Source organism: Helianthus annuus, chromosome 17, assembly GCF_002127325.2.
Source record: "Helianthus annuus cultivar XRQ/B chromosome 17, HanXRQr2.0-SUNRISE, whole genome shotgun sequence".
Taxonomy (NCBI): Eukaryota; Viridiplantae; Streptophyta; class Magnoliopsida; order Asterales; family Asteraceae; genus Helianthus; species Helianthus annuus.
In genome coordinates, this window is record NC_035449.2 from 43,951,604 (window position 1) to 43,967,657 (window position 16,054).

General features: G+C 41.9%; 1 non-coding gene across 1 annotated transcript; it reads left to right on the forward strand.

The window, feature by feature from the left end:
* Positions 1-12,413: 12,413 nt before the first annotated feature.
* LOC118489537 lies at positions 12,414-12,520 on the forward strand. The gene has a single exon (XR_004887558.1). It is a non-coding gene; the product is annotated as a small nucleolar RNA R71 (small nucleolar RNA).
* The last annotated feature ends 3,534 nt before the right edge of the window (positions 12,521-16,054 follow it).

The following is a 16,054-nucleotide window of genomic DNA, read 5'->3' on the forward strand; positions in this document are numbered from 1 at the left end:
TCAATTCACAATCCTAAATAATGTGCTATATAAACGATCTCTTGCAGGACCATATTTAAGATGTATTGAGGATCCTGAAATTAAAGAAGTGTTGAGAGACTTCCATGAAGGAGATTGTGGAAACCACACTGGGGGCAGGGCATTGTTCTCAAGGATCCTTAGAACAGGATACTACTGGCCAACCATGAAAAGGGATGCTGTAGAATATGCTAGGAAATGTGATCCTTGTCAAAGACACAGCAATATCCTTCATCAACCAGCTGAATTGCTACACCCCATACCATCCTCTTGGCCGTTCATGAGATGGGGAATGGATATAGTTGGCAAGCTCCCTAAAGCACCTGGTGGAAAAGTATTTATGCTTGCCATGACTGACTACTTCTCTAAGTGGATAGAGGCTGAAGCTTTTGCTCAAGTCAGAGAAAAAGAAGTTATATCCTTTATCAAAAGAAACATTATAACTAGATTTGGCATTCCCTCTGAAATTGTATGTGATAATGGTTCCCAATTCATTGGAAGCAGAACTACTAACTTTTGTGACAGTTGGGGAATCAAGATGATAACATCAACACCAGTTCATCCACAGGCCAATGGCCAAGCAGAATCATCCAACAAGATCATCATCAACAATCTGAAGAAGAAACTAGGATCCAAGAAAGGAAAATGGGCAGAAGAGTTACCTTATGTGCTATGGGCTGATAGAACAACTCCCAAGAATGCCACTGGTCAAACACCTTTTTCTTTAGTATTTGGGGCAGAAGCAGTGATCCCAACAGAGATGGTGATCCCAACTGCTAGAACAAGTGCTCGTGATCCTGAAGAAAATGCTACAATCCTGGCTCAGGATTTGGATTCTATTGAGGAAATCAGGGATCTGGCTAGGATAAGGATGGCAAGCTACCAACAAAGAATGGCTGGTGCCTACAACAAAAATGTTAGGATAAGGAAGTTCCAAGTCGGAGATATGGTGTTGAGAAAAACATTCCAAAACACTATTAATCCTGCTGACGGGAAGTTAGCACCAAAGTGGGAAGGCCCTTACTTAATTGAAGCTGAAGCAGGAAAGGGGGCATACAGATTGCTAACTATGGAAGGAAACTTGTTACCAAGAGCCTGGAATGCTGTTCACTTAAAGAGATATACTTTATGTGAACATGATCCTTCAAGCATGTGATCCTTACACTGAAGTATCCTCGAAGGATCCCGGTGATGTCAGTGATCCTTACTCTGGTAATGTCCTTATCTTAAAACATTTACATTTCCTTACTTTTTACCAAAGGATAAGGATCCTGTATCCTTCATCCTCTTCTCACGAACCATTTGAGTTATGATAGTTCAGGTATCTTCAGCATATCGTCAAAGATCTTCAAAAGCAACGCAGATCCTTGGGCTTGTCCCCAGTTATCCTTGGGATTATCCCCAGTTTCCGCCAGCAGCGCACGATGATCCTGATATAGTTCACGTCTTTGGGACCAGTACCCACTTCCGGGGCTGACAACCTCATCGTACTGGCTATACCCAGGATCCTACGTATAATGGTAGACGTACCATACATCCGTTCCTAAGGTTTCTAACGTTTTCACGTTAGCTAAGGTTTTGACATTTTCATGTCACTAAGTTTGGATAGTCGCCAGTAAGGGCCATACTCCAGTTTACACACGATCCTTTGGGCTTGTCCCCAGTGATCCTTTGGGATCATCCTCAGTGATCCTATGGGCTTGTCCCCAGTTATCCTTTGGGCTTGTCCCCAGTTACTAACTTATCTTTTATATTGGCTTAGTCCCAAGTTATATACCATTTTTTCAGGCTTTCGAAGTTAAACAATTAAGGATCCCTAATCCTTATTATCCATTAAAGTTTTACTTATGGTTATCCCGATTAAAGGTTAGGATCCTAACTTGGATCCTCAGGTATGATCCTTAACTATTTTTAATTTCATTATTCATTTGAATAACCCTTAGACCTTGACAACTGAACCTATGATCCTTAAAATAAACTACCTTGAAAATTTTCGATTATAGGATATTTGATCCAGGATCACGTCCTAAATTTCTTAAACATAATTTGCTCAACTTTTCTTACTCAAACAAACATGTGTCAAAACAATTGAAAATAAAAAGGATAATAACACAAAATAAGCGACAAAAGTTTAAGATTTTATTTATTAACGAATGGATTAACCCTTCAAAAGTTGTCAAGAGTGCCAACCCACATTTCTACCAGCAAAACGTGGCCCGTCCACATGGGTTGGCAAAGGGTGTCCATTGTCTATGCGGTCTTAGCAGGTACAGGAAAGTAAAAGCGGCAGGATCACAAAGGCTTCATCCCCCAAACAGAGGATCCCTCCACCTTTTGTAATCCTACCTATTGTTCGAAGGATCCAGGATCCTATACCCTAAAAACTATTGTCCAAAGATTACAGACCATAAATTGTTCACAAACCATCAACAACCACACAAAACCACTACCAATCCTAAAAAATTGGGCTCCGGCCTAGTCTCAAAATATCCATCATCGCCCAATCCAGCAGCTCACACCTTTGCTGCTCCATCACCACCAGCTTCTCCACCCTGATCCTTCTCAGCATCACCACCTTCCAGCATGGGGATCTCCTCAGCCTCATCCTCATCCTCCAGCTCCGCCAATCTTGCCTTCCAACCCTCCACGTCCCATGAGCTCTTGTCAAAGGCAGGATCCTGAGCCTCCGCAGCCATTTGTAGTTGTATCTTGTACATAGCAGTTGCGGCAGAGACCTTGGCATCCTGGATGATCTCCTGCTTCTCGCCATCCATGTCAATTAGCCTTTGAGCAGCCTCATCCTTTGTAGCCCGGAGTTCCTTCTCAAGATCGGCTATCTTGAGATCCTTTAACACGCCCATTTGTTGAAGGTCGGCGATTTGGCTCTCCTGATCCTCGACGTGGCCAAGGTAGGTCTCAATCTCAGCAAGTTTCTGCAAAAGAGAAAAAAGGTAAGTTCAGGATCAGGTGATCCTCAAAAAAGCAGGATATACAGGCAGAATATACAAGCAGGATATTCGAGAAGGATAACCAACAGGGGTAATAATCCTTACCTCATTGACATAGTCAAGGAACTGTTGGCGGATCAGGGGAAATCCTTGGAGATCCTCAGAAGTCTTCCTCTTCTTCCCCTTACCTCTAACGGGTGCTTTAGGAGCCGAAGCAGAGGGACTGGCAACAGAAGCCTTCTTTCGTGAAGACTTGACGCTGGCAAGTTCATCAATCCCGAACTTGGATGCAGACTTGGCAGACTTAGCAGGTTTCCCAGCGCCTACACAACCAAAACAAGATAAGTTCCCTTACTAACTAAACAATCTTACATATAACTTACTTTTTAATAAGGATACTTACTTGACATAGTGGCAGATGCGGAGGATACTTCTTGAGAATCTTGGACGGTGACTTGAAAACTTCTGATTTCAGGATCAAGCTTCTTGAAAGCAAGGACCCTCTCTCTGGCAGCAGGGGTTAACTTGAGATGAGCAATGGAGACAGCTGCACAATAAACAAAAAACAAGACATTAGCGATCCTCATCATAAGAGACCAGTCTGATGGTGATCCTTCCAGGATCCTCTATCCTACCATGGGTGGCCCACTCCTTGGGCAGATCATTCCCATCAGGGAGGGAATCCCTTCTCACAAAGAAGAAACGACGCTTCCAGTTTGTGTCATTTTTGGTAACTTTCAAAACAGGGTGATCCTCCCCGGCTTTCCGTTTCAGCAAGTATCGATGAGAACCAAACGTGGTAAGATCATAAAGCTCGGCCAGCTCTGCCATCCCTAAATCAATCCCCTCCTGCTCGATGATCCTCTCGAAGGTATACAAGACCCTCCAGATCATCGGCATAGCTTGGATATAAGATATGCCGGTCAGAGAAAAGAAAGATTGGGTGAAGGCCGGAAAAGGATACGAATATCCTATGGTAAATGGAGTTGCAGGAAAGATCACCCAGGTGTCTGAAACAAAGTCACTCAAAGCAGTGGATGTGAAGGATTTGAAAACAGCATCCGCCGGAAAGCAATGACGAATTCTATCTATATGAGCATCGGTAAAGCAACATCTTTCCGTAGGAGAGTCCTTAATGATCCCTTGGCTTTTCAGGGGACTGCTCTTCTCGTGATCCTTATGAGGAGAGTTTCGGAGCAACATCCTCACAGCAGAATAAAAACAGGGGAGCAGAAAAACAGAGCAAGAGAAGGAAGAATGAAAAGAGAAGAAAAGAGAATACCTGATCGATCTTCGGTAGCGATTATAAAGGGAAGATATCTCGAATTTAAATGCAGAGTGATCCCAACCCTATCTCCTATTTAAAATCATGATTTGCAGGGATTGTCACATCTATGACGTAAGGGTTGCAACGGCAAGTTCGATATTAACGGCTAGATATCCGAGTCATTCGTTGCAGATAAGATCAAAGCAAAATATAACTCGTTTATTTACAATAAACTCCTTATATTTTGGGGGCAATTGTTAGGGCTGGATTTTTATAATACGTGATCCATACACGTGATCCTAACCAGTGATCCTTGTTTCTTTGGCAGACAGTGATCCTCAGGAGGACTTCAGGATCAGGATCATGGACCATTACAGGATCCTCATGCTAATAGTTACCTTCGTTTAATACAATGATATTTTGCAGGAACATCTAGCAGGATACGCTCTTAGCATCATAATCAAGGGACGCGTCTTCACAATTATAGCACGAGCTAAATCAGAGATAGACGTTGCAAAGGATATGGAAACTTAGCTTGATTTATGGGCGGCAATTTAGGCTAGATTGTCTTTTATTTCTAAAGGGGTAATGAGCTGATTATTAGTCTTTTACCTAAAATAGATCACCTACACTTGTATAAATACCACTCTTCCTCACACGACGACACACAACACAATTCTTACACGCTTAGACACTCGAAATTATAGTGATCCTTGTACTCAGCTCATTATCATCCGAAGTTGTAACTATATTTTTCTTATATTGAAGTTGGTGATCGGTAGTTGCCATCACCCGAGGTTTTTTATGCCGGAGATCATACATTGATCAAGGGCTTTTTCCTCGTATAAATCATTGTGTCTTTGCATATTTCTCATAAAAGTGATCCTTTACTTTTATAATTAAACAAGCATCATACCCCGTTTACATAACGTTTGGTTACATTATCCTTGTGTGATTTTTGACCAAAACACCAGACATTCAACATGTGGGTGGATCAAGAGGAGTACATTTCGGCTCATCAACAGTGACTCAGGCATCAGGATCATATTTCCAGCCGGCAGGATCCTATACTCAGCATATGGGATCCTTCATGAATTCAGGAGCCTACTCAGGAGCGCAGCAATTTCAAGGATCCTCCTTTATTCCAGGATCATCCCAGGTTCAAGGATCCTCCTTTGTTCCAGGATTATCCCAGGGTCAAGGATCCTTTCTCATCCCAGGATCATCCCAGTTTCAAGGATCCCTCCAGATACCAGGATCCTCGAAGAGTTTGCAGACAGGAAGTTCAGATGTCCATCAAGGAGATTTTATTCCGATGCAGACCATTGCTTCCACTGGTCCCTCCATTATCCCAGAATCCCAGCAATACGGATTCACATCCAATGTTCCTAACTTGAACCCGATGGGATGTAACACTTTTAATAATTCTCTTACCACTAACCATGGATTCATGTAGGATACAGGTATCAACTATGCTATGGCCAGAGAACTGCAGAAATTGAAGGATATGATTTCAAGTGTTCCAGGGGTAGTCAAACCTATCCCGGAGATTGCAGATGGAAGCCATAAGGTATCTCGTTTTGCACCACCAATTTGTGATGCTGAGATACCCAAAAGATTCCATATTCCTACTATGAAGCTGTATGATGGTACAACGGATCCTGAGGAACACATAGCACAATACAGGGAGAGGATGGAGATCAATCCAATTCCGGAAAGGTTAAAGGAAGCATGCCTATACAAGGGATTTGGATCCACTCTTACTGGATCAGCTCTTAAATGGCTGCTAAGTCTTCCCCCTTACTCTATTACTTCGTTTTCTAATTTAGTTAACTTATTCAATAATCAATTTTCTTGTAGCAGAAAATTTGAACGATTGACTAGTGATTTATATAGGATAACTCAGGGTCATAATGAATCATTAAGGGATTATATAACCAAATTTAGTAAAGAATCCTTGGACATTCCCAACTTGGATGTGGCCACAGCTGTTGAGGCTTTCAAAATGGGATTGCTTAGGGATTCATTGTTCTATGACGATCTTGTTATGACACCATGCAGGAATCTAGACGAAGTAAGGACTCGGGCACTCAGATTCATCCGGCTAGAGGATGACAAGAGGATCCAGGAGAGACAAGTAGGATCCTCAAAACAAGAAAAGCAAGGATCCTCTTTCAAAAGCAACAAATTCAAATCCTACAATAGAACTGACAACCAGAACGTGCTTGCTGTTGACCAAGAAGAGGATGATGAGGATTATCCTCCGATTTCTGAATACTGTTTTTCCATTGATAACCATGAACTAATCCTTGCAATGCAGAATCTAGGAGAAAAAGCCAGATGGCCCAGAAAAATGACAAACCAGCCGCAGCTAAAGACAAATCAAAATGGTGTGCATACCACGAGGATTTTGGGCATTTAACAGAAGAATGCATTGCATTAAGAAAGGAAATTGGATATCTGTTGAGCAAGGGGCATTTAAAAGAGTTGTTGGGAAGAAAAAAAGCAAAGGACTCAGGATCCTGAAAGGATCCCTGAAAAAGCTCCAGCCCCTCCGGCAGATGCACAAGTGATAAACTTTATTTCCGAAGGATCAGACATTTGTGGTACATCCTTTTCAGCAGCTAAGAGGCATGCAAAGGAAGCTAAAATGGATAATGGAGAAAGACCTATTCGAGCATCAAGTGTCTCGGAAGGAAAAATCATAACCTTTGATGAGGATGATAGAATTAACATCCAGGATCCTCATCATGATAGTTTAGTTATTACTCTCTTTATTTCTAACCATTTTGTCCGCAGGATCCTTATTGACGGAGGAAGTTCGGTAAACATTATCCAACTTGATGTTCTGAAGAAAATGGGTATTCCTGAATCAGACATCACACCAAGATCCTCCGTGCTTGTGGGATTTAGTGGCGAAACTAAGAAAACCCTGGGGGACATCAAACTCCCAATTTACGTGGAAGGATTACATAATTATCAGAAATTTTGTGTGATTGACTGTTTATCTTGTTGTAATGTTATCCTTGGCAGGCCCTGGATACACGATATGAAGGCAGTCCCATTGATGTGCGTGTAGTGTAATATAATTTTAGATATATTTTAAGCCCTTTTTACACTTTTAGCCAAGTTTTAAATTTATAAAACACGATATTTACTAACACTAAACACACATATGGGCAAGTGCACCCATCGTGGACGTAGTATAGTGTTGGTAAGATACCGAGGTCGTCCAAGGACACAAGAGCTTTTAATACCGGTTTATCCTCAACGTCTAACCAAATCAAAAAGTTAGAAAAATGTTTTAAACTAAGAAAAATAAAAACTAACTAAATGCTGAAAAATAAAATAAAATAAAAAACAGATAGACAAGATGAATCACTTGGATCCGACACGTGTATTAGTATAACCTTTGATTATTTTCGCACTTTTGCACTTATTTAAGAGATTATCTTAGTTATTGTAGTAGGCCCCTTTTTCGGAGGTGACGTTACCCTCAACCCAGTAGTTTGAGTCAGCAAGGATACAATCCTAAAGGGTTGGATTATTGAAAGATAATGAATTAAGTTATTAATGCAAATTATGGTAGGCCCCGCTTTTGGCGGTGACGTTACCCTCGGCTAAGTAGTCTGAGTCAGCAAGGATACAGTCCTAAATAGCCGGGTTATAGTATTAATAGTAGTTAGCTTATGAGGGGGTCAAAGAGTTTGGATCCCCGCCATCCAATACCTATGGGCATTGAAGGAGATCCTACTAAATTTGACCCAGGTCCCAAGCAGGACCTCTAAACGCTGAACAAGGGCAAGACCTTTACCAAACCGTTCCCTTAACCCCCGACCAGGTAGCCAACATACCTCCATATAGACCGTGGAGATATGAATGGTGAAAATCTTTTATTTTATATAGACAGTAAAATAATGCCAAGACACCACGGACAAACGATAAGGAAAGATCACCTTCAACATAAGTAACTAGTTATTAAAGTCATTAATACAAAACCAAATAAAAAGTGCAAAAGATTAAAAATAAAAAGTATTATACTAAACACTTGTCTTCACCAAGTGATGTAAGAGACTTAGGCAAACATGGCCTTGATTGTCAAGAACTCTTACGATCAATCTTGGATCCCGAGACGACTCACACACTCTATGATGGACAATGGATGATGGTGGTGGATGATGGTGTTATGGTGGTGGTGGGTGGTGGATGAAGTGTGAGAGAGGTGGTGTGCCAAGGGATGAGAGAGAATGAAGCCAAGCTCCTCTATTTATAGGCTGAACAGAACGCTGGACACGGCCCCGTGTTCGCTGAACACGGCCCCGTGCCCGTCTGACATTCTCTCTCTTCATTAATTGTAATTGCGAATTACAATTAATGCGCCTGCTGTACTTTCAACACGCCCCCGTGTCCGCTGGGCACGGCCCCGTGGTGAGCAATGGAAGCTTCTACTGGTTTGTCTTTTCTGCTGCTTCCTGGGCACGCCCCCGTGTTCACTGGACACGGGGCGTGTTCAGGTTCTGTTTCTCTTCTCTTTGTCTTGGGAGGTGCCGTTGAGGGTCCGGGCAGTTCACTTTTGTTCCTTTTCTTGTATTTATGATAGAATTAGGGGTCTTTTTGCTTCTTTTGTGATTTTGAGCTCATTTCATCCTGAAAATACAAAAGGAAGACAAAAACACTCTTTTTCCAACATTAGTACTAAAAAAGGGTTAGTTTTATGCCTTAAATGATGTGTTTTATATGTTGCATTTTACACACATCAAATACCCCCACACTTGAACTTTTGCTTGTCCTCAAGCAAAACTCTTTTAATGTGGCTTACACTCCCAAATGGAATAGGTAGAAGAGAAGTTTTTCAACTTGTCCTAGAGTGTCGGGAATCCAAGGTTTGTATAGGTTCTATTTTCATTTTATTTACAATCTTATTCGTCATGGTTTATTTTGAACTTTACATAAGATAAACTACTTAATTTGGCATAGCATGCCTTATTAAAATTCCATTTATATACAAGTTCACATACCTCACGGGAGATCACTCAATCACTCGGCCGAAGGTGTATATTTAAGTGAATCGCTCGAGAGCGGCACGGATTTACATTTTCCATATGCTTGCCAAGCGATCAATCCTCCTCCTTTTTAACTTTTACCTTTGTAAATATCAAGAGGTCTTTTGGGTGAAGGCTTGGGTTTAAAGGTGGGTGGTTGGTTAGTGGTTAGTAAAAAGGGCGAAAATCGTAACAAGTGTCGGTTTTCGTAAAATACCTTATTTTTGGTGACATTTATTTTTGAAGTATTTCTCCAAACAAGCTTTTTGTAGCTTATGTTTGTTTTTGACTTCAACATTTTTTTTTTTTTTTTTTTTTTTCGTCACGTAAAGGGTATGTTTATGAAAAACCGAGTTTGTTACTAAAATAAAGGTGAAAAAAAATGAAAAAGGTTTTTGGTGGGTAAAAAAAAATTGTTTTGGGGGTAATGAAATGAAAGGTTTAGGCTCAAAGGGGTTTTCTAGGGGGATTTTGGGTAGGTAAAAAAAATGAAAAATAATGGTTTTGAAAGAAAAATAGTTAGTCCTAATGCCTCCATCATTTACTTACTTGGGTTTAAGTTGGTAAGGACCGGGAATGTATCGTCGTGGCAAGTTCTAGATTTGTAAAGACCGAGCGGCTATTCACACAAGAAACGAAAAATGAGCATTTAATCTAAATATGTGTATTTTTATGCTCAATAAAGGCTCAAAACTCACTTTTTGTGGGAATGGGTTTTTAATGTGACCAAGCATATATAATCGAATTTTAGCTAGACTTGTTATACCGTTTCATAATTTTCTTATGTTAGTTCTTTTTATCACGACGCTATCGGTTGTAAGTTTGTAAAAATATAACCCTTTTATAACTTGTTATTCCCAACTTAAACTAAGACAAGTAAATAAATAAAAAAATGAAAAAGTTTTTGAAAAAATTTGGGGTGTTTAGCGGTTCCAATAGAGTTTTGTGTAAGGCTTGTTTTAGGATTTTGCAAAAATTTCAAGGTTTTAGCATCCCCCCCCACACTTAAATTACACATTGTCCTCAATGTGTCCAAAAATAAAGTTTTTGGTTGATTAGAATATGTAAAAGTGTGTTTAAAAACAAAGATTTGTGTTACTGGCACTCTGGACACGGCCCCGTGTTGACCGGGCACGGCCCCGTGGTCAAGTGCCAGTAACAAAAATTATAGAATTGAAACAGAAGCCTGGACACGGGGGCGTGTTCGCTGAACACGGCCCGTGTCCAGTTACCTGAACTGGGTGATTTCCTGCAGGGGGCTCAGCACGGGGCCGTGTTGGTTGGGCACGGCCCGTGTGGAGCCTTCTGTTTTGGAGATTTTTGTCGGTTTGTTCTGTTCTTCTGCATGGTTCATTTTTTCTCGTTCCCTTTTTCATCCATTACCACCATGAGTGTGTTTTATTCTGCAAATACTAAAAGATTAAACTTAAACTAAGGATAGGTCCGCGGAATGCCTCCGTGGTGCGCCACGTTTATAAGGGTCCTTGGCTAGACCCAATTCCCGGTCACACGTCATTTGATTGGGGTGCCTTGCCTCCCAAGTTACACCGTCGGAGAGCGGCATCCAAGCTTGAGTCGATAACCTTCATGTAGTGGACCGGGTCGTCATCCTCTATTCTTTTCCCAACTCCGAACTTTACCTCATCGTCCCCGTACCTCAACGTTAGTGTCCCTTCATTCATGTCCACTACTGCTTGTGCGGTGGCAAGGAAAGGCCTCCCTAGAATAAGAGGGACCTCGTTGTCTTCCTCCATGTCGAGTATGACAAAGTCAACAGGATAAACAAACCTGCTTACCCTTACCAAGACATTCTCGATGACACCTTGCGGGAACTTGACCGATCGATCCGCGAGTTGTATGCTTATTTTTGTGGGGCTTGTGGTTCCCAAGCCAAGCCTTTTAAACATTGAAGAGGGCATGAGGTTAATGCTTGCCCCTAAGTCGGCCAAGGCATTGCGAACGGGAGATTCCCCTATTGAGCACGGAATCGTGAAGCTTCCGGGATCGATCTTCTTTTGGGGTAGTTTATTGAGTACGAGGGCAGAGCATTCTTCGCCTAAATTAACTAATTGCAAATTCTCAATTTTCTTTTTATGTGTAAGGAAGTCCCTCATAAATTTAGAGTATTTGGGCATTTGGGTTAGGACTTCGATAAAAGGAATATTGACATGCAATTGTTTTAGCAAACTTTTGAACTTTGCGAATTGCTCGTTGGTTTTTTGACGAATTAACCTACCGGGGTACGGAACTCGAGGAGCCTTGGTAGGCTCTGTTGATGGGGGAGGTTCCTTCTCCTGCAGATGTGTTGGCGTTGATTCTTCCACGGTTGGAGGTACTTCTGCAGGCCCTACGGTTCGGTTTCGTAGCGTGATGAGGTGAACTTGTGCCTTCGGGTTGGTTTCGGTATTGCTGGGTAACGCGCCTTGTGGTCTTTCGGAAAAATTTTGAGCTAGTTGATTTATTTGTTTTTCTATGTTTTGAATGCTAGCTTGTTGATTCCTAAAGTTTGATTCTAATTGTAGGAATCTTTCCGAATTTTTCTTGTCAGTGTCAGAGACGAGGCGAGATATAGTATCTTCGAGCCTTTCTCTCCCACTTTGTTGTTGAGTGAAATTTTGTGACTCATTTCTTGGTTGCTGAAAGTTTGTTCGTTGTGGTTGTTGGTTACTACTATTGTCGGGCTCCCTCCAACCAAGGTTTGGGTGGTTTCGCCATCCTTGGTTGTAGGTCCCCGTTGGAGGACCCGACGGCCTAGGTCTATTATCAATGTAGTTTACCATTTCTTGTTGATCGTCCGTTTCTTTCATGCAACTCCAATTTTCATGTGACCCACCACACCCCTCACAAGCCATGACCGAGACTGTTTTTGTCATTTCTAATTTTTTTATTTTTGAAGAAAGGGCCTCGATTTGGGCTTGTAAAGAGGTGTTTTCGTCTACCTTATGGGCGCCCGGGGCAATAGTTTTATTTCCCTGGGGGGTGTGCCACTGAAAATTGGTTTGAGCAATTTCCTCAATCTGATTATATATTTCGTGTGGGCGTCTATTACCTAAAAGTCCCCCGGAGCTAGAATCAAGTGTCTGTCTAGTATGTGGCAACAATCCATTGTAGAAAGTGGATACTTGTTGCCATATCGCGAGACCATGATGGGGACACTTGCGTAGTAGCTCCTTGAATCTTTCCCAAGTTTCATATAAGGATTCCCCGTCCTCTTGTGAGTATGTGTTAATTTCAGCCATTAATTTAGCAGTTTTAGAAGGAGGGAAATACTTATATAGAAATTTTTGGGCTAGTTCATCCCAGGTGTTTACCGATCCAGCTGGGAGGGTGTTGAGCCAAGCTTTCGCTCGGTCTTTTAGTGAGAATGGAAACATACGAAGGCAGATGGCGTCGTTTGATGCTCCATTGATCCGAAATGTATCACATATTTCTAAGAAATTAGTTATATGTAGATGGGGATCCTCGTCCGCGAGCCCGTGAAAGGTTGCGGAGTTTTGGAGCATTTGTATCAAGTGCGGTCGAAGTTCGAAGTTATTAGCTTCGACATTCGGGGCATTGATAGCGGCGCCGAGATTACCTACGGTGGGCCGTAAGTAATCCATGAGGGTACGTTGGTCCGCCATTGGGGGTGGGTCACCCGAAACCTTCTCTTGATTTTTGGCTTTTAACCTTTTTCTGAGAAAGCGTTCGGGTTCTTCTAATGGTTCCTTTATGTCTTTATTGGAACTGGAGCTCATACACTACGTGAGGTTGGCGTCGGGTTCCAAGTCCTGCAATAAAAACAGAAAAGAACGTTGGTCAGAAGGTTCACCACGGCCCCGTGTCCAGCGAACACGGCCCCGTGGTCGGAGTTACATGTGACAACTCGAGTTTCTGACTTTCGTTTTCGCATTAAATGCGCGTTGACTTAGACTGCTTAGTTGTTTGGATTGTGAACTTGAATTGTACGCGTGGTGTTTTAATGAAACGTGTTGTCATGTTGCCTATATGTGATTACTTGGTAGAATATAATATTAGAATTATTATTATTAAAAACACTTAGTATAGAACTCGAAACTTGACATGCAGATCGAAGGATCACGAAGGATATCCTTCGATTCGAAGGATCAACTGTCGGTTCGAAGGATCCCGAAACATATCCTTCGACCCAGGGACTTTATCCTTCGGCCCAGTCTTTCAGATGGGCTTGGCCCATTTCTGTAATACGTATTTATACGTAAAAGCACGTAACCGGCTGTCATTCTTCAACCCTAGCTCCTTGTGTGTGTGACGGCAGACCCTCACATCCGAAGCCAAATCCCTTTTGTTGATCATCCTTAATCTCGGTTAGTATCTGATATCGTATTACTTTTAATTGATTGCTGGAATGATTGATGTTAATTAGTGTGCTAACTGGCCGGACTTGTAATCATTAACCGATCGGATGTTGTTAACCGGGTATTGCTTATATGATAATCGAATAGTTGTTAATCGGCCGATACGAATGGATATATGTTCGGATTCGTTATATGATGTTTGATTGTTAGTATGTTCATTCAAGATTTCGGTATGTGTTCATATGTTATGTTAATAAGGTTCGATAATGTGACATACTATGTTAATCGGCTTGGTGTACGCATAAATTAGGGATCAAGGTGGGTATTAGTATTATGATGATTGCATGATGATTTGATGATGATCCTATGATTGCTGCATGATTGTTGTTTGATCGATAATGTTGTTGACGGCTGTTAGCATGTTTAGGGTTTCTGAAATTGTAACTGTTGTTGACGTAACTGATATGTGTCGAAAGATACTTGTAGTCGAAACATAGTTGTCGAAACATAGTTGTAACCGAAAGATATCTGTTGACCGAAGGATAGATTTGACCGAAACATAATTAGGTTGACCGAAAGATGCCATTTGGTCGAAAGATGACTGGTGGTTCGAAACATAACAACCAGTCCGAAAGATAACTGTGATATTTAGTATGTGTCGAAGGATCACTAATGTGTCGAAAGATAAGGTTGGATTCGAAGGATGGTAGGTTATAAACATCTTTCGAAAGATAGTGGAATGTATGTTTGATTTACTTGACATGCCATGCTTGATGATGAATGTTTACATTTGCAATTGTGTGACACTCGATTTGCATACGTATCATTGCGAACATGAACTGATTTGTTATACATGCATACAATAGGACGTGATTAATTACTTGTGAGTACATAACCTAGCATACCGAGCAAACCAAGGTGAGTTCACACAGCCAAGGCATGGGTTCCCAGGGTGGGAATGGGTTGGATGATTAATTGTGCATACTTTGATACTGTAACAAACGATTAAACTGTTGATGCTTACGAACTACTCAACTGCCTTCGCACACACCCTGGTCGGTAAAGACTATGGTCGCGAACTAACAGGAAAACGTGGAACACCACCACAGGAAAACGTGGAACACCACCACAGGAAAACGTGGAACACCACCACAGGAAAACGTGGAACACCACCACAGGAAAACGTGGAACACCACCACAGGAAAACGTGGAACACCACCACAGGAAAACGTGGAACACCACCACAGGAAAACGTGGAACACCACCACAGTAAAATATACAAACGGCCCAGTAGAGCCACCTATTACAAATGAACTTACTATTACGCATTTTCTTTATGTGAACTCGCTCAACTAGTTTGTTGATCATTCTGTTACATGCCTTGCAGTTCGCTAGGTACTTGGAGCTTGCACTGGAGAAGCGGGTCGTTGTGGACAAGGATCGTGGCTCTTCCGCTTTACTATTGTGATACTTAAAACTATTGATACTGGTTTATTTACTATGCTTCCGCAACACTTTTGAAACGATTTAATGTTTGAACACCTTTTGTATTGAATGGATGGTTTTCATTTACTTTATTTAATATTAAATGCATGTTCAATATGATTGGTGGCTTGATCCTGGTCAGTCACGCTCCCAAGCGGTGATACTCCGCAGGTGGATTTTGGGGGTGTGACAGATTGGTATCAGAGCCATTGGTTATAGAGAACTTGGTTTTAATATGGGAAAACGTTTTTATTAAAACCAGACTATAACCAGAACAGTGCTCTCAACGATCCACAACGACGCTTCGCTCCACGTGCAAGACTCGACATCCTAGGTAATAAGGTTTATGTTTATTGCCTACATGCTAGAATTACATAGAACTTTGCTCGTAGTATGCTTACATTACTTTGCTCACAACTTGTCATTGCATGAGAATACTTATGTGCTTACACTCTTCTGTCATCGCACTATTCGCGAACCTTTCTCACTTATGTTGCCTTTGATGTGAAGATCAATGGCCGCACGAATTACCATGACTCAAGCCCAGCTAGAGGCTCTCGTTGCTGCGGCAGTTGCAGCCGCCCAAGCAGGTCAACCCGCTCAGCAACAACCTGCGTGTACCTTCAAGAATTTCATGGACTGTCGTCCTAGCTCGTTCAGTGGCACGGAGGGGGCAGTTGGACTCCTCCACTGGTTTGAAAAGATCGAGTCGGTTTTCGAAATGTGTGAATGCCCTGAGGCTCGCAGGGTGAAGTTCGCCACTGGCACACTTGAAGGGATTGCGCTCACTTGGTGGAACGCACAAGTGCAGATCTTAGGGTTGGCAGCTGCTAACGCCACACCCTGGAATGAATTCAAAGAACTGATCAAGAGGGAATACTGCACTAGAGAAGACATTCACAAGTTGGAGGATGAGTTGTACAACTTGAAGATGGTGGGTTCAGAGATTGAAGCTTACACCAAGAGGTCGAACGAGTT